Source organism: Wolffia australiana, chromosome 13 (genome assembly GCF_029677425.1).
Source record: "Wolffia australiana isolate 7733 chromosome 13, ASM2967742v1".
Classification (NCBI taxonomy): Eukaryota; Viridiplantae; Streptophyta; class Magnoliopsida; order Alismatales; family Araceae; genus Wolffia; species Wolffia australiana.
The window spans coordinates 1,872,428-1,897,390 of NC_135847.1; positions in this window are offsets into that span (position 1 = coordinate 1,872,428).

Below are 24,963 nucleotides of genomic sequence, written 5' to 3' on the forward strand. Positions count from 1 at the left end.
TTGCTCTCTCTCTACCTCGCTTTCTCTCTCTACGGAGGTCATTCTCTCTCTAACTCGTCCGGTTCTTGTGGTCTGCAGTGGACAGGTTTCGGTTGGTTCTTCGCGCTCTTCTTATCCCAGTCAGACGAAGGCCCCTCGACGTCATCGGACGACGTTTATAAATGACGAAAACTCGTCCCGTCATCCATAAAACCTTTGTTTTCCTTTGGGTTGATTCTTGACTTTGATGATGATTAGAAAGACGATAACGATGACACTTATGATGCTGATCATAGTAAAAAAATCATAACCGTAGTGATTTTCATAAGGATGATAATGATGGTGATGATGATGATGATAACAATAACAATGATAGGGATATCGATTACGAGAACGACCACGATAATGATAACGCAAACGGTAATGAAGATGGTGATAGTGATGGTGATGATGATGAAGATAACAATAATGATAAGGATAATGACACTGATAGCGATAAAAATAACGCTAACAATAATGAAGATGGCTGCGGTAATGATGGTGATAATGATTACATTAATGGTGATGATAATGATAATAATAACGATAAAATGATTTTGATGATAATGATGACGATGACGATAACGATGATGATGATAATGAAAAATGGGAATATAATTGTTCCTTTGTGAACCTTATTCTCATGGCAAGAGAGGATGCCGAAATTGTCACTGTCGTCATCCTCCTGCGGAGAAATGACGATGACGATGACGATGATGATTTAGTTGTTGTCACTTGTCATTCTGAGCAAGGTTAAGAAAGGGGTGATGCTAATTTTTCCGTTGGCTCCAATCATCTGAGTGAGATTAACAAATTCAATGTGACTATTTTATCTCGTCATCGTCATCGTCATCATCATCGTCAGCGGTGTAAAACACAGATTGGCCTGGGTCGTGGAGATGTTTAATTGGGTGAAGGTTGGGATCGAGATGGGCTGATTAACTCACTCTTTAAAACCTCTTGAAAGGCTAGCCAATATTCATCAGATATGGAAGTGAGCCCTAGCACGAGGAAGACTGTACCAATCATCCATTTCAAATGGCAAGGATTCTTTTAAAAAAAAAAACTATGCAAGGGTGTGTCTTGGGACTTTGTGTCCTTGCATAGTAACGAAAAAAATTCTGGATTGTACACCTAAAATACTAAAGAATTTCATGTTTTTACATCCAAATTAAGCCATCATACTGTAATACTGAGCCATTCAAATTTTCACGTCATGTATGAATAGGAAATCACATTGTTTCGAGAAATTGCTGGTGGAAATCACAGACTATTTAAATCTTGAATTTTTATATCTACGAACTAGTATCAAATTTTAAAGGTGTTGTTCAAGTCAAGTGAATGAAATAAAAAATGAAGATCAATTATCATAACATCGGTGTGATGTAACGCTAAATTGAAAATCGACCAATAACCTTTGAGGCAGTGTTAATCATTTAAAATTGATTGGGTAAATTATACTATTTCTAACTATTTAATCCTTATGAAAATAACTGATGGCACACGCCATCAAGGATCGTCATCGACGTCATTCGCGCCCTGCGCCCGCGACGTTGAAGACCGGGTGATCTTGCTCCGGTTATCTTCCTTGCTTTCCGTCATCTTTCTTTCGTGTTTTGTTTTATCCCGCCTCTTTCGTCCGTTTTGTCCTGTTTCGTCGCCCCCGCGATGGTCGTGTTTCGTTGTTTTTCCGCTGAGGGGATGGATCTCTCTATCCACCCCTTTTTCCCCTTGTTTCTTCCCCTAAACTCCCCTTCATTTCCCCTTATTTCCTCTTAGTCGTGTGTTGTGTTTGTTAAGGGGAGCCCATTTAGAAGGGCTCCCAAATCGGACCCGTTATGGCCCACTTAGGGCCCAACTCTTCTCCCCTTTATAAGGGAAGAGAGGGCGCCCTAGGGTTGGAAGACCCATTTTCTTCATTTTGGCATTTTATCGAACAGATCGTAGGTCTCGTTCCTCGTTTTGAGAAGAACAGAAAGAAGAGGAAGGAGGAAGAGGAGAAGAGGGAAGAAGAAGGAGGGGAAGGAAGGAAAGGCCGCCCCGCCGCCGTCGGGCCCTCACCGAGCGCCGCCGCGCTCCCGCCCGCCGCCGCGCGTGCTCGCCGCCCGCACGCAGCTGCCGCCGCGCCCCCGTGCGTCGCCTGCGCGCGATCGCCGCTGTGCATGCCCGCCGCCGCACGAAGCCACTGCCTGTGCGCGCCCGCCGCCGCGCCGCCCGCGCGCGCCAGCCGCCGCGCCGCTCCGCCGCGCCGCCGCGCCGCTCCGTCGCGCCGCCTGTCGCCGCATCGCCGTGCTGCCGCCCTGCTCACGCCTTCGCCAACCGTCATCCCGCGTCGCGCTCGCCGTGACCGCTGACTTCCGATCGCGGCAAACACACTGCCGTGCTCGCGACGTCGCCCCGCCGCACCGCTCGCCGACGACCGCGCCGCTCTGCATCCGCCCCGCGCCGTCCAGCGCCTACTCCGCCTCAACGGCGTTCCGACTCCACCCCTTGACGACCCATCTTTACGAGTCGCTCCGGCACTTTGCTGCACGTCGAGCCGCCGTGATCTCTCCGGCGCCCCATCACCCAAGACGAGATCCTGCATCACGAGCCCCATCGACGAGGTACGCCGTCCTCTTCCGTCGCTCGTTCATTTATCCTTTGCAGTATATTTTCGTCCCGTCTCCACCGTGCTCGGGCTAGGTAGGTGAGCGAGGTTAAACGAGAGAACTACGTCTTGAGTGTCCTACCGGTGCGGACGAGTACGCCCGTTACGTGCGAGCCCTACGGATTGAGTCCGTTCGGCCGTAGACGCCTCCGTCGCTCCGACGAGGTACGAGAGGCCACCGTCTCCATCACACGACGACCCGTCCAAGCTTGGAGCTCGGCGCCCCTCGAGTCGGAGCCTGCACGTACAACACGTAGGGCATTCATCCCCGTAGTTACATGCCCGTTAGGGTATCGTCGGACGACAACATCGCCGCTCCCGATACGTATCCTTTATCGTTGCCGAGCCATCATACTCGGTGACGACGGGACGACGTTCTAGACGTACGTCCTGCATCAATAACTCTGTTAGATGATTCGTAAAATACTTATAAGGATGTTGGAAAAGTAACTGCTCTTGTATTTTGAAGGTACATGATTTATTGGATGTAACTTTTATTTCAATCAGTTTACAAATCGTTCAAGCCATTATCCAAGCATAGTTTGGTTGAATTACTATTTTATGGACCTATAATTATGCCTAGCTTGCAGAAGATCTTGTCACTATCTTTACATCTTGATATTATATTATAAATATGAACCATAATGCCTATTATTATAACCACATGCCTGATGTGGTATTCTCCCACAGTTGGGGGGTACATAAATTATCCATTGATCCCATACGTTAGAAAATACCTTGATTATATCATGCTTAAAAAATAATGTATCATGATTCTAGAAGATAATAAAACCTAAATAGGTACAAAAAAGGCTTTATAGAGTGTGCACTTCTGATAGTTGTTAAGTTTATGTAGGAATTTAAAAATAGACATGAACTTCTCAATGATTATTATTTACATAATAGTAAAACTGAAATCAATAATTTTGCGAAAGCCGACGTTCACATGTAAGGATATTACAATGAATTATGTGTATTTCAAGGGTATGATAGATGGCAGTGATTTTAAGATTTTAGTTCACTACAGTTGTTTTTTCATAAATACAATATTATTTATTCATGCCCTATACCGTCCATGTCCCTTTATCAAAGATAATCTCCACTACCTTAATATTTCATCAAATTTCCAATAAAAATTTGGAAATGTAAAACATAAATTTGATCACTCATAGTCGAGCATACCATTTCAATGTAATGATTGTCAGAAAATCCACACAACTCAGAAATCAATATCTAATAACATATTTTTAATGAGCCACAAAATTTCAAACTTAACATCATAATTAAGTCATCCATAATTTCTTTAAGTTTTGAGATTAAATTCGAAGACATTGTTTATTTAAAATTATTATTTTTTAGTTGAGACATAATTTTCACAATTGTGAGGTCAAAATGCATTGAACTTCAAATCTTTAAAAAATTAGGAATTAAAAGTGTGTCTTTGATCAGCTCGGTCTGGGAATATGATGATCCACTAAACATGAACAGGTCAACCAAGACCAAAAAATAAATAGAGACCATGTCCCCATCAATAGGGCATGCCAATGGGCCGTATGAGCTAGCAAATGACCACCAAATAGACCCCAGAGGACAGATGTTAATTTACTGCACCCTTGAGTCAGACTGAGTGTTTCCAAATGGACTAGTGCCCAATAGAAAATTTCTAATCAAGAAGTTTCCTAGGGGTTGGCCTCTTAAAAGAAAACTAGGAACAGGGGAGGTATATTTACCCGTGCAAGCCTCTGTTAGTTAGGCTTTAGCCACATCTCCCTCTGCTGGATGCTAAAAACCAATTCAGTTGGCTCTATATCTCCCATGATTCTCTCCATCAAATTCAGTTGTCTCTACATCTTCCACATTGGTGTCATTGAAGCCTCTCATTTCCTTGACTATTATAGAAGCAGGTGATGATGCTTAAACCTTTGCCAGTGTTGGCTGATGCTGAGGCGTGCATTTCCCAAAATCCCTTTCATCTGCCTCATACAAAATCACTGCTCCAAGTGTAACTTCCACTGGTTTGTACAAAATCTAGAGCCTCCATGAATCTGGTACACTAAAATTTATTTCACTTGTGCCCTGATTTTCTTGGAAAAAGGCACAACATCAAATTAGTAGGTCAGTAAAAAATAATTTTTATCCCATGATTTCTATACTGGGTGGAGATATATGGCAACCAAATTACTCACGCACTTATCTTGAATTCTTGTGAATCATATTTCATTTTTCTACCTTAGACAGTTGGTTTAGAGAAATCAAATACCAATAGGTTCATTGATAATAATATTTTTGAGTTTTTTGGATGTAAGTCTGAAATTTTTTTACGTAAAACGTTTATTTCATTAAAATGATAACTGTTTTTCATTTTGAGTGGATTCTAAGATATTCAAATTATTATGAATAAATTTGAGATCAGATACAATGTATCTAATTAGGAAAAGATGTGAAATGTTTATATTGAAATTATAAGGAATATGTATTGCATCCCTTTACAAGGTATTGTCCTCTTACTTAAATACATTAATGTATGAATTAATTTTGGTTAGATAGTTATACACTCAAAAATTAGGTATGGTAATCTTGTCACTTGTGTTTCATTTTAATCAATAATATTTTTAAAATTTCTACTCATTGAATATAACTAGTAAGTGGTAAGGATCGTCTCCAGAGGAAACATTGTTAACAATTTAGTGCTCTTTAACAGTGATAAAAGAGATGAGAATGAATACCTATACGGTAAGAGGTAGAGTGATGAGGAAAAAGGTGAGGTGAGAAGGTGAAAACATTTATAGAGATTGTGAATTACTAATAGAAAATATGGAAGGTGGACGAGGATAGTGATGTCGGGAGGGAAAGAGAGAGAATGAGAAAGAATGATGGAGTGAATAATGATGATGGGATATGTATTGGTATATGTATACAAATGGATATTAAATATATATATATATATAAATTTGGGAATTTTGGAACAATGAAGAATGATGATATGAAAAGTAAAAGTAAAGGAAGTGAATGATTTTCTGAATGTGAATGGATTCATCTGATCTCATTGTTCTGGAGCATTAATTGGCCTTTTGGAGCATTAGATATCAGTGTTTGACGTGAACACAATCTGGGCTGTTGATTTTGTTTAACTTCTCTCTCTCCTCATTAGCACCTCTGCTGCATAGGTTTAGGGTATCACATCCAAAAATTTCCCAAGATTTATCTTAATCATTGGGCACATTTTTGTCATAATTCGTGATCACTTGTCTCAATTCGACATGTGCCCTTCATCAAAATAGAAAAATAATGCGTAATTAGTGACACATTTATTGCATAATGCTGCAACACATACTGAATACCATTTCAACATATTTTCCCTTTTTGTCTGATGAAAACAGGCCATATGTCCTATTGCTTTTGAGACCTTGTGAAGAGTTTACTAAAAAATCAAACAGACAAATTTTCCAGGACCTATGTATCATCTTGTCAAATTGCATTCACTATTATTTTAATCACGCCAGTTTCTTTATTGGGACATGTAATGCTGCACATTTTAAAAGATAATGCATCAGGTAATGATTGACCACTACGGCATCACAAATTTGGGCGCCACCATGGTACCTTTTCACAATGATTAGCTGTGATAATTATTGTTGAAACCACTGAATGGTAACCATTTGAGTAAATTGAATGCTGACATATGGGGGCACAATTTAAAAGCAGAAAAACTATTTAAATATAGTAAAGGCCTTAATTTATTATACAAAATATCCTGATTTATAAAATTAATACTTATCTGAATTACATGTCATAAAATCCATAAATGTATTCTAACTTAAACTATACATTATTTTATTTATGAATATAATGTTGGAAAATTCCATATAACCCTAAAATACACAAAAGTAAGAATATTAATCTAAAAATCCATTTAATCATTTTTTACATTGGTAACCCACACATTTAGTCTTTTAATACGTTTAATCATGCAAATTTATTGTATCTAATGCAATAAATAACATAATATCATATTGTAAGTAAATTACCTCTATTAAATTAATTTTTTACATAAATTTATCTACTTTTATTAGGTATATATGAATTGATTATTAATGTTTACCTCCCAAAATTGTTAGTCGAGCTAGTAAAGTTGTTCTTCTGTTTGTGGTAGATCAGAAAGTGACAATGACTAGATGAAACGACTGTGATAATTGGGACGAGGAGAAGAAGATGAAAGCACAATGATATAAAAGGCATAAATCATAATAGAGAGTGGAAATATATGACATGATGTGATGATATGGACTATAATTTGAAACTAACAATGATGAGGAAGATTAAAAAATGTAAGGCAAGGCCACTTACCCTTGGTCCTTAAGTTCTACCAGGACCCAACAATTTTACAGTGCAGGTAAGCTCCTCCGGTTCTCTGTTCCTCTCCTCAAAGACCCTTGACACCAAAACATTTGATAGATCTCTAAAACTCATTATATTTCCAATTCTCAAAATGCTGGATAAAGTTTAGGGCTTATTTTACAGATATATGCACCTCAATTTGTGGGTCTGAGGCATGAATGTAAATCAGGGAGAAAGTAAAAAAATCTATCCTTAAAATTCAGCTCAATTGGCCTTATGAATCATTAGATATCAAGCTTTGAATTTGGAGCACTATTGCAATCATTAGCTGACATTTTCCTTGTAATCCGTGATCAGTGACTCCAAGACATACACCTATTATGCGTGAAATAAGAAAACAAATAGTACACAAATAATGTATTTTTAAAAGCATGGTGTTGCTGCATGCCAAATCAACACAATATCCCTTTCAATTAATGACATGGGGGAATGTGTCACTATCAATATATTAAAATTTCACTTTCAATCATTTGATAAAAAAGTAATGATGTACCAATGCAGTGACACCATATAAGCATGACTTCTTTTGATTAACTTTTCAACGGTAAGTAATGCATACAATAAAATTTTATCTATCTACAATTGCTTTTATTCCAACTTTACTTACGCCATTTTTTCTATGGGTCAATGCTACCTTCAGTTTTAAGGCACTAGTTAATTGTTTGGTCATCATGGCATCACGATTTGTGATGCCATAATGATCTCTTTTTGAAATATAACATCAGAATGACATATTTCTGAAAACCATGATTAGTAGCCATTGAATCAGATCAAATGGCAATGGGTGGCAGGAAGGAAATAATACCTCAAAGACCTAAAATAAATTCCATTAAATCAAATTTAATTCATAAATTTATAAAAACAACAGAGTTTTGAAGCCTTCAAAATAATATCTCCCTGAATATAATGTCAAAAAATTATAAAATATATTCCAAATCTGAAAAATAATTTCTTCATAATATGGTGTCAATAAATTCATAAACTATATTTGAAATCTGAAAAATAATTACTTTGGAATATGGTGTCAGAAAAATCCTTGAAAATAGCAATAAACCCACAAAAATCAAAACATTACTTAAAAAATAGATTTATTAATTTAGGGTTGATAAAACACATATAATTTTTGAATGCATAAAATATGCAAATTTTATTATATTATTCTAATAACTAACATGTTAACATCCATCTCATTCATATAAATCAAAATGGCTATCAGAAATTTCAAAATATCACATTACTGGCCCATTGTTAATACTATATATCGCAACCTTTATACTGATATGATTTTACATATTTATTAAATTTGAAAATACTTTACTAAAATCCCAAATCACAAGCTTTCCAACATATGTCAATGTTTACTCCTCTCTCGTTGGCCACCAAATACCTCCTTGGAGATTCTCCTTTGAATTATTATTTGGTAATTATCTATGATAGTGGAATAGAATAGGAATGGAAAAATTAATAATACAATGGCTCATCTTAAATCAGTTAAACTTGTTGTCTCTATATTCCTATGTCAATATATTAAATGCTTATATATAAAACTGAATTAACAAAATCCTGAAATTTTTGGCAAGTGAGATTCATCAATTTCATCTGAAGGGCTCCATTGGTTGAGGCATATCGAGCCGTTTTATACACCAAATGTAATGTTTTTTGGTCCTGGTAGCTTCTGTATGTTGGTTACAAAAGATTTTTCCAAACAAAATATCAGGAGTCATATGGTTTGAATTGAGATAAAATTTAAGAAACTGAATTTTCAGCAAGATAAAGGGAATTGTTCATGGTCTTGGTAAATATTTATGGAGAGAGAAGATAAGAAAATTATTCATACATTTGGATATAATGAGTAATGGATTCCTTTATTCCACTTCTCCTGGACATATTTCATCAGTATATGAAGCACCAAGTTACTTGTAATTTTTTTAAATACTGATGATGTAGTGATAATGTTTATTTGGGTTAAATAAGGGCTCTTACATTATCAAACACAGTTAGTAAGTATGAACTTTATTTTTTGTTAAAATCCCTACTTTACGTCAAAATCATTATTCTTGACTTTCATATCGAAAGTTCTATCAAGGCACTTGATTCATTCATTGTATAAAATTTGGAATTCAATTCCTTCACATATTCTGCTACAATATTTTAAATATTTACCAATCTTCTTTGTAATATAATATACATAGATGGAAACTTTAAATAAAAATTTCTGATATATTTATGTATCATAGATGGTGTTTATAAATCTGATTGTTTGAAGTCCAATTTAGTGCATGATAATGTTTCTTGTTAAACATGTATGCTGGATATGAAATATACACATACAAAATTAAATGTTAATTTCTTATTATAGATCAAATGCTAAATTTCATTCTAAGTAGGGGATCTTAAGTTTTAATCGTATATGTATATATTTTACATATTATTTAAAATATACAATGTAATGAATTATTGAATATGCATGCAATAAAGATGTATACAATTGAAGTAAAGAAAATGATTAACACAATAATGTTTTTATACTGGTCTAGCTAGCCCAAAGCTTCATTATTTCATGAGGGATCCGTCCTTTCACATGAATCCACGTTCAAAATATTATCTACCAAAAAGAAGTCAATTTCGTCGAGCCATTCCATTATGGTCAACTCAGTTGTCCCATGTAAACTAACGAGTTTTGTCATTATGTATGGAAAATATAAAATGCTAAAAACGTAATGAATCCTCTCAGACAGAACAAAAAAGAATCACCAGATATTTTTTCATCAAAATGTATATGAATTTGTGGTACTGTTTGGCATTGGTATCGCCTTCTTGAAGCGTTCTATATTCCATTTACATTTAGGCTTAGATTTATCATGTTCCATCAATTTTCATCTTCAGATAACCCGCTTGAAGTACATAATGTTCTAAATAATATAATCAGTAAAGTAATCTAATAAATAATTAAAAAATTTAACTGTGTCTACTTGCCCACTCATAAAAGTTATTTTTGAGATTTCTCAGTGTAAGGTTTGGGGAATTGTAAGGTTATTGATAAATCATTCCTCATCTATATTTCCTAAGAATCATTATATAATTTTTTAAATTATGAGACAACATAAATAATAATTGAATAAGAATTTATTTTGGGATATGAAACTTTAAATGTGATAATGTCCTGAAACGAAACTGTTTTCATATTTCATAACATCAGCAAAAAGTGGCTAGGGTATGTAACCTATATAAAAAATAATTGAAATAAATATCAATAAAGTTTATCTATATTTTAATACTATTGGCCTGAAAACATAAATTTTCAAATGTGTAAAGTATTGTCTTCAAAATGATATATATATGTAACATATATTTCAGTTAGATATTCAAAGGATGTTGACCTGACGAGACATCTGAAGTTATTAATTAAGATGAGGAATTATGAAGCCTATATATAAAGGTTTAGATGGGTATGACATGGATACTTACAAAATGAATTACGTTAGGAACAAATTACACATTTTGGCAGAAACTGGCTATACATTATAAAGTTATTCATAAATCATGATTTGGTTTTTAGATGCTCTTCAAGAAACAAGATTTAATGGTCATACGTCACATGGTTTGAGGTAGTGATCATACTCTGACGAACATGAACATATTTTATTTCTAAAAGAGTGGTTATACATCCAAAGAGACAGAGAAATGTCTTAATTTGTTAAAAAATAAAATTCAAGAGATTCAGATATCTTGATTTTTTTTTATCTCTCAACGTTTAAAACTTAATTCTAATGGTAGGGTAATTTAGGTGAACGCTAATTAAAAATGAAAAAAATAATGTTACCCAGATTGACCTTGGTATGCGATTGGTATATGATAATATGCATAAATGTGTTACAACAGAGATACCTTCTTATTGAGAAAAATTGAAAATCCAAGAATTTCTAAAATAAACGCAGTAAGATATATAATCAAAGGCATAAATATGAATCATAAAATACATTAAAAGATATATGTGTAATAAATTCACAAATTATATATTCTCTTTCTATCCCTTTTGAGCATCAATCACGAATCATAACATTTCACTGCTATTTATCCACTAGGATGTGATTGATTGATTTCACCATTTTCATATAAATGTGGATGTAAAACTTATTCAAGAACTGAATTTAGTTTTTTTGTTTTTCCATGAACTGTATCTTACACTAGAATTTTGGCTCATTTAGTTTAAAACATTAAAATATTTTTAGATGTAAATACACAGAATCTTAATTTTAAATTATAAATTGGAAAACTGGCCAGATAGAGCACCACAAAGTGAGCGAATATATCTACAAGTAAATAAATACCTGTTGTCGGTTAACTTCTGAAATGATTCTGGGAAGATTTTTATCATTAGTTTTGAACTGCTATCCAACCAAAACCATTTAATATCTTAAATCATTATTTGACAATAAAAATTGTGTCACAATTTTCCAATTTTCCAAGTGCCCCTGAAATATTTTGGGCACATCGAAATTGGTTCCTAATTTTTAATGTATAATTTTCCATTTGATTAGTCGTACTAGTTCTTTGATTGTATTGGGCTCTTACTTTATGTCTCATAACAAAAAAACAAAACAAATATTTGCTGAATATAATAACCATGTACGATAGAGTTGCAGAGCAATTTTGCTTCTAGAAAGAGAACTGTTAGGAAGAATACTAAAAAATGCTGCGCAAGACTATTCTTCTCTTCAATATCTTAATGCAATTTTACAAATGCTTAGTCAAATAATTCCCCAGTATGTGAATGATATAACCGAAATTCTTCAACTCCTATCACGACCACTACAAACAAAGATATGAAACTTTTCACATAGTCTCTGGAGATCATGCCACGTTGATGAAGATCTCACCACTTGAATAAATTCCACTTGAATAAGAACCTCCAACAAGGGCCAACCAATGTGGATAAACATGGAGAGAGAGAGAGAGAGAAAGAGAGAGATATAAAGATGGATAGATCGAGAAAGAAAGAGAGAAAGAAAGATAAGTAGATAAATAGAGAGAGACATAGATGGACAGAGAGAGAAAGAGAGAGATAGAAAGATAGATAGATAGATAGAGAGAGATAGGGAGAGAGATCGAAAGATAGATAGATAGAGAGAGATAGGGAGAGAGAAAGAGAGAGATAGAAAGATAGATAGATAGATAGAGAAACAGAGATATAGAAAGATAGATATATAGAGAGAAACAGAGAGAGAGAGATAGCGAGAAAGAGATAGAGAGAGAAAGAGAGAAAAGCGAGAGAAAGGGATAGCGGGAGAGAGACAGGAAGAGAGAGAGAAAGAGATAGATAGATAGAGAGAGACATTAACAGAAGAGTGTCACAACGGACACAGCAACCACCGACATCTAAGGAAAAGCGAGTGAGGAGGGTAGCGACAACGGGGAGAAACTCCAAGATTCACACCAGAAAAGAAACCCAAAAACAACTCTCTACGTTCATACAGAACAAAAGACCTCTCTTAATCCACGGTTGTTGGCAAGTTACCTCCTTGAGAACGCCCTCATGGGCAAGCAAGCAATGCTTAATTCCCCTATCATTATCCAAAACACGTGCCACAACGGCAAAAGACAATTGAATGAATAATGGCCTTTGAAAACTTCCAACCCATCTGCGGTCAGAAACAAGGAACAGTCCCCGGCTTGGACTCTTCTGCCAAAACGGCGAACTCCCCAGAAAACCCATATAATAATTGAGCTCAGAAGTATAAAAAAAATAATTGAAAAAAAGAGCATGAACAGCGCGCAAGATAAAGAATTTTGTCTCTCTCCTCCAACTAATAAACGGGAGAAATTCAACGCGCCGACCGCGTTAACAGCAGGGCAAAAACCTTGGGCCGCGTGGTCCTCGTGCGCAACCCAGAGCTATATAAACGGCGATGGAATAGCCTGTTGGACTTAGAGAAATTCGAGTGTTCGAGAGAGGAGTTTGAGAAATTCGAGTGTGAAAGGATGGGAAGACTGTCTGATGTTGCAAAGGCTGGTCGATTATCGGCGGAGGAGGAGGAGGTGAGAGAGGCAAAGACGTTGGCCGTGGGTGTTCTTTGTGGGCATGGCAGCGGGGCTCCGATTGATCCGTCGGTGTGGAGGGACGAGGAGAAGATGAAGAAGGAGCTTGTGGCCTGGGCCAAGGCCGTGGCTTTGCTGGCCTTCCGTTCTTGAGGATAGGTTCCTCCCGGAGATAGATCTCTCTCTCTCTCTCTCTCTCTCTCTCTCTCTTTCTCCCTTCTGCTCTCTCTCTCTCTCTCTCTTTATCTCCTTTCACCCTCTCTCTCTCTCTGTCTTTATCTCTCTCTCTCTCTCTCTTTATCTCCTTTCACCCCCTCTCTCTCTCTCTCTTTATCTCCTTCTTTCTCCCTTCCTCTCTCTCTCTCTCTCTCTCTCTCTTTATCTCCATTCGCCTCTTTCTCCCTTCCGCTCTCTCTCTCTCTCTCTCTCTTTCTCTCCTTCTTTCACCCTCTTTCTACCTTCCGCTCTCTCTCTCTCTCTTTATCTCCTTTCACCCTCTTTCTACCTTCCGCTCTCTCTCTCTCTCTCTCTTTATCTCCTTCTTTCACCCTCTTTCTCCCATCCGCTTTCTCTCTCTCTCTCTCTATCTATCTCCTTTCACCCTCTTTCTCCCTTCTGCTCTCTCTTTCTTTCTCCCTTCTTCTCTCTTTATTTCTCTCTCTCTCTCTTCCTTTTTTTCTCTATGCCCATTCTACTTTCTCTCTCTCTCTCTCCCTTTCTCACTCTCTGTCCCTTCTACTTTCTCTCTCTCTCTCTCTCTCTCTCTTCCTTTCTCTCTCTCTGTCCCTTCTACTTTCTCTCTCTCTCTCTCTAACTGGCGTCTCCCCATTCTCTGTCAAGCTAACACAATTTTTTGGGGAAGTGGAGAGCTGTTCTATGAGCCTGTAAAAAAATTATTTTCTTTTAGTTTCCTTGCGTATGATGAGTTGAAACTGGGTGGTAATATGTAGGAGGTGTAATGACTTGTTGAAAGTTTCATTATCTCTTTTTATTTTGCACCCAATAGAACGGACCATACCAAACAAAAGTTATAAAATTCAAGTGGAACATAAAATTATCTAAAATAGAGACTTTGGAGGGAGGAAGCCAAATATGAATTAGGTTCCATGAAAGGGTTTAATATTTTCCCTGGCTATGCCAATTGGCATGCAATGGAAATTTGAAAAGTGAACTTGGATTTTATTGATGAAAGAAAAAACTTGCATTAGTTTAAGAAGGCATGAATTTTTCTCATTCACACAAAATCTTCCCTCAAAAGAGGATAAATTTTTACTTTTAAACTTATAACTAGACAATGCTCCACATTCCCAACAATCAACATAACCAGTGTTCCGAGTCATAAATAGAGAGAGAGGGTCTTAAGATGACCCAAGCTATCAGTTTTTTTAGAAACTGAATTAAATAAAAATTCATCCTAAACTAAATGTGTCTTTGCTTGTGAGAATTTCTATTTTTAAGGTGGGATTTAATATTAATAAGCCTCAATCCTCAAGGATCTACGAAACTGGGTGATTTACAATTTTTAGAAGGTTTTCACAATGCAGAGACAAAATTATCAATCTAATATGATATGCTAATTGAGTTTATCTTGGTCTATTTCTGGATCATGCGAGGAAACTAAAATTCTTCAAGAGGGATTTCTGTAAATATTTATTATTTATGTAAATATTTTCATCTATTTAATTTAATGAATGGCCCACGATCTCTTTGGTCTTCTCTCTCTACCTCGTGACATATTTAGCTTATACTCCATATTCATTTATTAAATTTCTTCACCTTCTCAACTATTAGTGGTAGTGGTATCTTTTTGTTTGAAATGAGGTTGATGCTGATGTCTCCTTCACCTTGTTCAAGGGTGTAACTATTTCACTTGATGTATCCTTGTTTAAAGAGTCATATCATAGCCTCTCCTTGACATAAGGTGATCTCTGATACCCCAAAATAATGCTAAGTATCTTTGAGCTATTTAAAACACTTTTAAAATTGATGGAAATATATGTGTCTGGGAAACACATTCCATATCTCATTCCATGTTCATTAGTAGAACATATTCATTATAGTGCATGTGTGACACATATGATGAAGTCCATGAATACATGATCGGACTATGTGATTTATGATGAGATCGTAATACGAAGATTACTAGTCTTTAAGAATGTGTTCCAAATTTTCCTATTCGAAGGATACTCGAGAAGGACATCAAAGTATCCTGATATAATACCACTCACTATCTAGCTTCACTTATTTGATAGGTAGGCCGTTCGCGTAGCCATTAGTGTGGATACACTAAGGATGGATAGTGGGTGCTCTTTAGTTGAAAGACTTCATTGAATTAATCCGTACAAATCCTTAAATAGTATTATACCAAAGTCTCAATCAGGTTGATTCACGTCATGGTTGTGTAAGTGGTACTTAGACGTGAGACACCAAAGATGTCTTGTGGACATACAATAATACTTTTGACTATGGTATATGAGTCTCTAATCATGGGATTCTAAATAGTCTTAGTTCGGGTGCATCAAGAATTTCAAGAAGACAATTGAGTGTTCAAGATGGGATCGTCCACCCTCAGAATAAGAGGTGACAACTCAAGGAAGAGGATGTGATGAAGTCCTCAACCAAAGTAGTGAAATATCAAAAAAGAGTTCTCTAATGATTTCTGAACGCATTCATACTAACTCGGATGACCGATTAAGGTTTGACAGTTGACCATACCCTAAGTCATCTAAGGAGCATAACCGATGAGGAACATGTTCCATGAGCGAGTAGATACGTACTAATTTATCTCCTCTAGAGCACGAGGTGTAGCTTGGCACCCCATGGGTTGTAGACTCAACCTATCGATTGGGTTGAATTGATCTGACATTAATTAATCTATATGATGCTATAGCTAATTAATTTTGAAGACCAATAAAGGTTATTGGGCCATTGGAGTCATTAACTGGACTAAAACATGAGCCTAGAGGGTCATACGTAAATCATCTTTTAGACATCACAAGATGTACCTACTTAGTATAAATAGGGGAAGGCCTTGAATGAAATTCACCTAGGCCAGAATCGTTCAGGGACCTTCTACTTATTCTCCCTTATCCCCAAATCTCCTCTCCACTCCTGATGTTATCAGAACAACGTAACGACGATGATGGAGGGTGAATGGAGTTCAAAAGGGCAAAGGAGGATATTTGACCTGCTGAGGATCATTTGGATACATCTAGAGCCTGCACACTTGATCAGCTCGTCTTGCTTCACTCTGAGATCTAAGAAATCACATATGCCATCCATGCACATGTTCTTCGTTTCAATGTTTTGTTGATGCCCTTATGATTTTGTAATGAGGTTTTTCCTTGTGTGGAATCATTGTTTTCATCCATATCAAGGCCTGTAGAACCCAAGAAATTTTTTTTCTAAGTCATCTCTCTCATTTTTATCCATTCTATGGAAAATACTTATTTCATATAATGGTCCATTCAACATATTGATCATATCATCAAGGTAACTTACTTCTGATTATTTCTCCTTATTCTGTTTTATCAGTCTATTATCATCTAACTCTAGTTCATTAATTATAATGGTCTGATATTTTTTACTTGCTACTCTAAGGGATTCGTGAAAATCAATTTCTTACTTAAACCTACAAATTTATTTCCTAAACTAGTTAACTTACAAGTAAATCATTCAATACTCTCTACTTTCATTCAGTTCAAGTCTAGACTCTTAATTAGCACACACAATTTCTTACCTCATCATTCGTTGAATCAAATTCATGCGAGAATTCATGATTAGAATCTAACGACTTTGGGAGTAACTCCAAGGATGGTTCATGCCCTCAGTGGTAGAGGAAACCTCTTTAAGATTTAAAACAGTTCCTGACCCTAATTAATAATCTTCTAACAGAATACCCGTCCTGGGCTCATCCAGCCTAGTTGGAGCTTGTCATAGCTTGAAGGAGGCTTGGCTGGATGAAGAAGGTGCCCAAAAATGTGCCAACATGGAGGAAGACCGCTAGGACGCACAAAGAAGTCATCAGGTGAGGAACATTGGCCCCATCCTCAGCAGTCCAAATCAGGGACTTATTGTGATGTTTGTAAACATAATGGGTAGAATTTACAGTGTCTTCTTATTTTGCTTATTGATTTGATGTACATTCAAGTTTGAATTGAATGTTCATAGTTGAGCTTCTTTGATTCATTTTGGCAAACACCTACCAAGCACCGACTTTTTACCTGATTTCCCATATGTCTTTTCGATTTTACATTATAAAAATACTAAAAATTACCTATCAGTATATTTATATAAACCATATAAAGTGTATCCTCTTATGTGCCCTAATCATATAGTAATATATATATATATATAATTAAACCTTGATTTATCCTTATTATTATCCATCATCTGCTATTATTCTCTTCCTCTACACTTAATAAATGAAAATCTCCTAAAAGAAATTTAAAATCTATTCCCTCCCTCTCTCTCAAAATCTTAAAATCATAACATATATCTATAACCTACATCACCAACTTAATCTATAGATAATTAGATAATATCTTTCCCCTATCTGTCTAATTCTTATCCTCTTTCTTCTCCATCCTTCTCTTTATCTTCTTCTAAAAGTAAATATTCTGATTTTGACTTATCTCTCTATCCTTCTTATCTCTCTAGCTTATTACTCTTAAATATTAATGAACAAATCTAAAAATAGTTCTTTCACTACCTATCTCAGAATTTTACTTTAATATAATACTAAAAATCAATTCTAGTATACTACTTATTCACTATCTCTAATATCTATAAAACTACTAATTCTAATAATGATATAATTAATACCTACCTCTACCTTTGTCTATTTTTTCATTATCTTCCTGTTATCACTTTATCACTTATAGTATTCTATTATATAATTAATTTCTCTTATTACTCATCTTATTATTTTATTCTCCATAACTTTAACTTAAACATTTGAATGAATTTGTTTAATTACAAATTTAAATCTCTTGATTTTTTTTGTAATTTTGGTGGCGAGGACGTCAACACAACTTCTGCGGACACGCCGCCGCTGTCACCCGACCAAGTCTACGCACCGGCTTTAGTCATGTCTCCACCTACGCACGCCCCGACATGCGTCATGACATGTCGTCGACAACTACAGGACTGGCCGGACAACGACCAAGTCAACGCACCGGCTTCAGTCATGTCTCCACCTACGCACGCCCCGTCATGCGTCATGACACATCGTCAACGTCATATCAAGAACTGCCCTTTGACGTGACACGATACCACGTCACCCATTGTTATTTTTATTCTTATTTCTCGCATTTTCTCTTTCCTCCAAGGCCTATATGTATAGGCCAATGTTGCAAGAAACAGTTGGCAAAGTTATATTCAAGAATTGAGTTTTGTCTTCTTGGTGGACTTGCCCTAATCCTCCCCTCTTCCCCAGATCGCCGCCACCGCCGCCATCATCACCGCCACGTGTTGTCGACCGCCGTCCTCTCCATCTCTCTCTCCCTCTTCTCTCTACCCGTTCGTCCAATGCCCCAACGCCAGGCCGCCCAGCGCCCACGCACCAGGCCGCCCAGTGCCCAAGAGCTGGGTGGCCTAGCGCCCACGCGCCAGGCCGCCCAACGCTCGAGTGCCAGGCCGCCCAATGACCTAGCGCCAGGCTGCTCGGCGCCCAGTCGACCAGGCCGCCCGTGCCCGGCCGCTTAGGCGCCATGCTGCCCACACCAAGGCTGCCCAGCGCCCGGCTGCCCAGGCGCTAGGCCGCCCACGTTGGGGCCGCCCATCATCCAGGCCACTGGGCTACCAGGCCCCCTAGGAGCCAGGCCGCCCATGCCAGGGCCACCTAGCACCCGGCCACCTAGGCGACAGGCTGCCCACGCTAGGGCTGCCCAACGCCCAGGTCGCCGAGCGACTAGGCCGTCCAGCGCTTGGCCAACCAAGCGCTAGGTCGCCCAACCCAGGGCCACCCAACGCCCGGATCGCCGAGCACCACTTGATCACCGTTCGACCGTCCTCACTCCTTGACACCATCCATGTCTCGACCACGCCCCGCGTTGACCAGCGATACGACCAGAATTCCCCGCATCCTCGTCACGCACCCTGGGTGCCGAGGTACCCCTTACACTCTTTGGTGTCCTGTGTTCTTCGTCTAGTGTTCCTCGAGAAGTCTTCCACTGCCGTTGGATTTGTTTGAATTTTCTGGAATTTTCAAGGACTAGTGGATTAGGTCTTTTCTTGAGCTTTCCCACGAGCGTGAATTCGAGGTATTAATTTTGGTGCTTGGCATCATTGCGGTGGTTGAAGGCAGTACTCGCACCCTTGACGAGGAAAGGGGCTGCACCCCCATTATTTCATCGGATTCGACTCTCTCAAGATCGACCGTGTGAATTTGTGGTCTGTTTTATCCACCTCCTCCAAAAACCAATCCCACATATAGCACCTCATCATCCTTTCCCCAATCTCATCAGTCATCTTACACTCCTCATCACCCGCCGTCCCCTTTACCGTCACCATAGTCGCCTTGCATTAGTTGTCCTGCATCAATTTTCCATTCACCATGTGAACCTGAAACATGAGTATGAAGTGTTACAGATTTAAATAACACCTTTAAGTATGCATATCTCCATGTAATACTCGAGAACACCTGATAAACTCCATCATGATTTTGGAAAAATATGGTGTCATGAGGAGGGAAGCTTACTTCTCAGAGTGTATAATACTATGATCAAAATGATGCTCTCATGTGGTGGTTACTAGGTCAATCAAACACATGCAGGGGCTACTTAGAATTTTGAATTCTCTACTAGACTTCCTCCTATCTGAAAGTAAAAGATGGGCATTATTCTCCCCTTATTCCAACACAAAATATAAAATGTGTACCTATGGGCCATGGATGGCGAGGCTCCGATATATCTCTGGGTAAAGAAGTATGAGAATGATGGAGGGTTCAATAGAATGGGTAAGGGTAGATAAGAAATAATGGATGGATAAATAATACTTGGATAGCTTACTCTCAAAGATAGAAAAATGAACTGAACACCATTAGGGTGTAGAGAAAATGATACAATTAAGAAATTGATAACTTGAAAATTAACATGATTAATTGATGAATTTTACATTATATTTATGTGTTTCAATGACCATATTTGCATGTTATCATATACAAATAGAGAGAAATGACTTACACTTTTATTTTATTATTGTTTCTAATTTTTTTTTATTTTTACATGTTATATAACCTCATTTCATGGAAGAAATATTTTTTACAGGGCCTTAAATACTTGGCTAAAGGTTGGTAAGGGATTTCCTAAATTTTCTGGAATTTTCCATATTTTTATATAATTTTCTGACCAATATTTAGCCAAGAAATGATTTTTACAATTTTAAAGAGTACATATATTATTTATTTGGCATTATTAAAATAAAACATTTTTATAATTTATTTATATGTATATCAAGGTACATCCACGTCATTCGCCCAAAATTCGGGCGAATAAGTGGATGGATATTATAAAAATAATGTTAAGAGAGAGAAAGAGCATTATTCGCTCATTATGGCATCGCAAATCGTGATGCCATAATGAGCAAATCATTAGATCAAAAGTACTTATGACGTGGCGCGGTCAGCGAGAAAATGTACGTTTTCTTTTATTTAACTTTTCGTGCAATAAATGCACGCGGAGAATTGATTTCCACGTGCATTTATTAAATATTCTACCTTGTACCGGAGTCGGGAAGCCGCGTGCATTGCACGCGGCTACCGACACACATTTATTTTAAATTGTCTTTATTTGGCACACACAATCAATTCACCGTGTGCATTAAAGGCGCGTGCACTAATGATTAAGGACGTCGTTTTGTTTTTTTATTTTAAAAACAGGTCGACGGGGTGACGTGGAGCGTTTCTGGCCGTTTAAACATAGCATCAATTATCCAATGATTGCGTGCTGCCGACGTGGACAACGACGTGTCAGATCACGATCGGAGAAGGGGGAAAACGAGAAAAAAATGCGGCAGCCAATCAGAAAGCGTCATTTCCTAGCTTCTTGGAGGAGAGATAAATTAATCCAACGGCTAGGACTAATCCTCAATAAAACGACGATATCTTGAGATCTAGCGGTTTGATTGAGCTGAAATTTTGAGGGCATGTTTTTCTTTTCCCCCTTTGATCCCTACGGTTGGATATTTAAATAGAGCTCTGGAAAAAGGCAAAATTGAATTTTTAAAGCTCTTCCCAAGGATTTGGCCAGGAAGGACACAAGAGTTGCTTTGGAAGTCAACAGTTCTTGATTTTGCATTCAAGTTTGTAAGTTTCTCATTTGTATTTTAAACTTCTTCTTGAGAGATTCTAAAATGCCTTAGCATGGGCGAAATGTACATGCCCTAGAAGTTGTTTTGAATGAAATTAGCATTTCATTTTGGGTCTGATTCAAGATCTGATTTTTGATCTTTAGTTTTAAATAGATTTGGAATAATTCTACATTTTTAGATTTTAATTTAGGGTTGGATTTTACCTTTTCCCCAAATTCTTTACTTTCTATCTCTAGGTTAATTTGTCTATTTTCTCTCTCTAGATTTCAAAATTGATTGTTTGAAAATTTAATTCTATATATAAAAAACCTGAAAATAAAATTTCATCTGAAAATTTATCCATCTTGAAGTCCAATTTCAAAACCCCTTTCTTGATTATTGAATTCCCAATTTTAATTCATAAAAATTGTCCTAAAATTCTATAATAATTGGGAAATTAATAATTGGAATTAATCTGATCTTATAATTAAAATTATCCTATCTTGAGTTTTTTGACCAAAAATATTTAAAATTAAAATTAAGTTTTAACTTAATTTTGATTAATTAAAAACATCATTAAGTATAATTAAGGTTTATTAATTGTAAAATTAATTCATTCTTGAATTAATTTATTAAAAATTGGATAGAAATATTTGCTTACTGCCTCCCTGTGGTTCAACCCCTTGCTTGCTCTATAATCTATATTTAGTGATTAAGGCGGTCGCCACCCTGAGGCGGTTGACCCACATAAGGCGGTCGCCGCCCTGAGGCGGTGACCCGCCTTTGAGGCGGAGACACCGTAATAAAAAAAAAATTTCTAGAAATTTTACAGTTCTTGCTAAAGGTAAAAAAGCAGAATAAAGCTTGAAGAACAGAGCTGTTCTTGAAGAACAAAGCTCGAAAAACAAGATGAAGAGTCATGCATTTGTCATCATTCTCAAAAAATGTAAGCATGAAAAATTTATCTTATATGTGCTCGCCAAGCATGAAACTTTAGGGCAATTCTTTTTAAGATGTCCACTCTTTCTGCAATGGAAACAAGTCACAAATTTATCCTGCTTCTGTTGCTTCTTCTGATGCGGCCCATTTTCAGCGTGCTTTAGTTTTGGCTGCCTCTTGATTTTCCTCTTTGCATTTATTGTCAAATTGGCGCTTTCATGACGCTCTGTAATCAGCTATTGCTGTTCTTGAGCCAGAGCGAAATAAAATCGTTGAGACTCATCTTTTCACATTGAACCTAGTATGCCAATTTGAATTGCTTATATGGTGCATGAAGTGAATATAGCACAAGGTGCATGAGCATCTTTTCAGATACATCCATGCCCAATTGTCCGATTTTAGTAGCTATAGTGGACATTTCCAAAACATGTTCTCTGATGTGACCCTTTTCATGAAATTTCATGGAAATCAACTTGTGTAATAGTTCATGAATTTCAGATTCTTCATGAGTTGCAAACTTCTGTTCAATTTCTGCCATAAATTCTGTTGTTGTGATGTCATCTCGAATAAGATTTGCCTGATAAGATTCAGGCACAACACGTTGCATCGTCATCAAACTTAACCGATTTGATCTTTCTCATGCCTCTAGGTTTTCTTCATCTGCATCGTCTGGTTTTTCAGATCTCATGGCATAATCAAGATTTGAGTATGCGAGGGCAAGCATTACATCTTTCTTCCACGTCTGAAAGTTATTGGGATTCAAGATGGGAATTTTATGCCCTTGTACGGTGATGTACTCGTGTGCAGTCATTGTAGAATAGGACAAATAGCTCACATAAGAGAATGAATTGCAAATAAAGTACAAACCTATTGCAAGACATCATGCGCAACATTAATGTATCATCTTTGGACAATAACATTAACTGCAATTGACATCTTGTTGTGAATAATAACATAGACAAAAAAGTTCCTGCTTACTAGCAAGTCTGTCTTTGGACCGACTAACCAATCACAAGAAAAGTAACTGAATATTTGTCTCATGTCATTTATCACGAGCGTAGAAAGTCTCGTCCAGTATTTACTGTCCTTTGGGCCAGCTAGTACCGACATTTGACACATGTACCCTACATCCAATGTGTAGAGTAAATGATTTTCAAATGTGTAGACTAAACGCTCAATCAATGACGTATTTACACAACATTTTTAGGCTTATCAGATATATACAGAGAAAGTGAAGAAATGTGTAGGAGATGATGGGAAATCATGAATTAAAGCTTATAAGAGTTTGTTTTTTAATGAAATCTTAGGTGACTAAAAAAATTAAAGACATTGATGAAGGTTTAGAAAGAGTAACATACCAGTCTAGAGAGAGGGAGAGGGAATATGCATGCATTTTGAGAGAGAACCCGATGGAATGAAGGGGAAATAGGAAAATAGTAAAAAACTTTAGATACAATTTCCTATGACTTTAATGGGTATCGCCTGAACCCTCAACGCTTCATCTCAAGTCTGAATCTTTGTACTTCAACAAGACTTGACATTTTTCAGTACAAAGTTGAGAAGAGATTGAATGAAAACTCTAAAAAATATTATATAAATAATGTTATACAACTTGAACCTTGGAGAATGAATTGTCCTTATGTCCAGCATCCTTCTATAGCACGTTTAGAATGAAGGGAAAGAAAGCAAAAAGAGTGTATTTATACATAAATTGTAATTAATAAAATACACATTCATGATTTTTCTATCCTATTTTCTTCACATTTTTCTCCTTTTCTCATTGGCTGAGGGCTTGTCCATGAAATTTAGTGAATAATAGGGAATATTAAATGGGCATTGCCATTAGGGTACGCCCAACCGATATCTTTCCGATATCTGATATTGGACAACCGATAACCGATATCTGGGAGAAAACCGGGGTGATGTCTGATATCGGATATCGGATATTGGTCGATATCCGTCCTTTAGGTCTAGACGGATATCGATGACGGATATGGGGGGGGGGTGAGGACGAAACGGGTATCGGAACCGGTATCCAGATATCGACATCCGGTATCGACAGAAAAAAATAAGCTTTTTAATCACATTCAATGACTTATGTACATCAGCGTCGTATGGTTTTGATGTATTTTCAACCTCATTCAATATATAGAGTGCAAAATTTTTATTTTCTTCCATATGGGATAACATGATTCAAAGTTAAATGTAAACTCAGAATCCCGTTATCCCACATGGAAGAAATTAGAAAATTTTCTTTGTATATATTAAATGAGTTGGACTATACATTAAATGATAAAATAACATTTTAATCTATACTCGCTATATTTAAAGCCCCTTATATATGATGATTATTTAATATATTAACACATCGTCCAATAAATAGAGATGAAAAGTTCTATTTTCTTCCATATGGGATAAAGGGATTTGGAGTTTAACACCAAACTCTGAATCCTGTTATCCCGTATGGAAGAAATTGAAAATATTTGGCTGTATATATTAAAGGAGATGTGGAATCAATCAAAGAGCTCTCCTATTACTCAATTGCCCACGTTAATCCATTCTAACCGCTGAATACTTATCAGTTAATTATATTTTTAAGTATCCTCTCTAAGTTGGATATCAAAATCCGA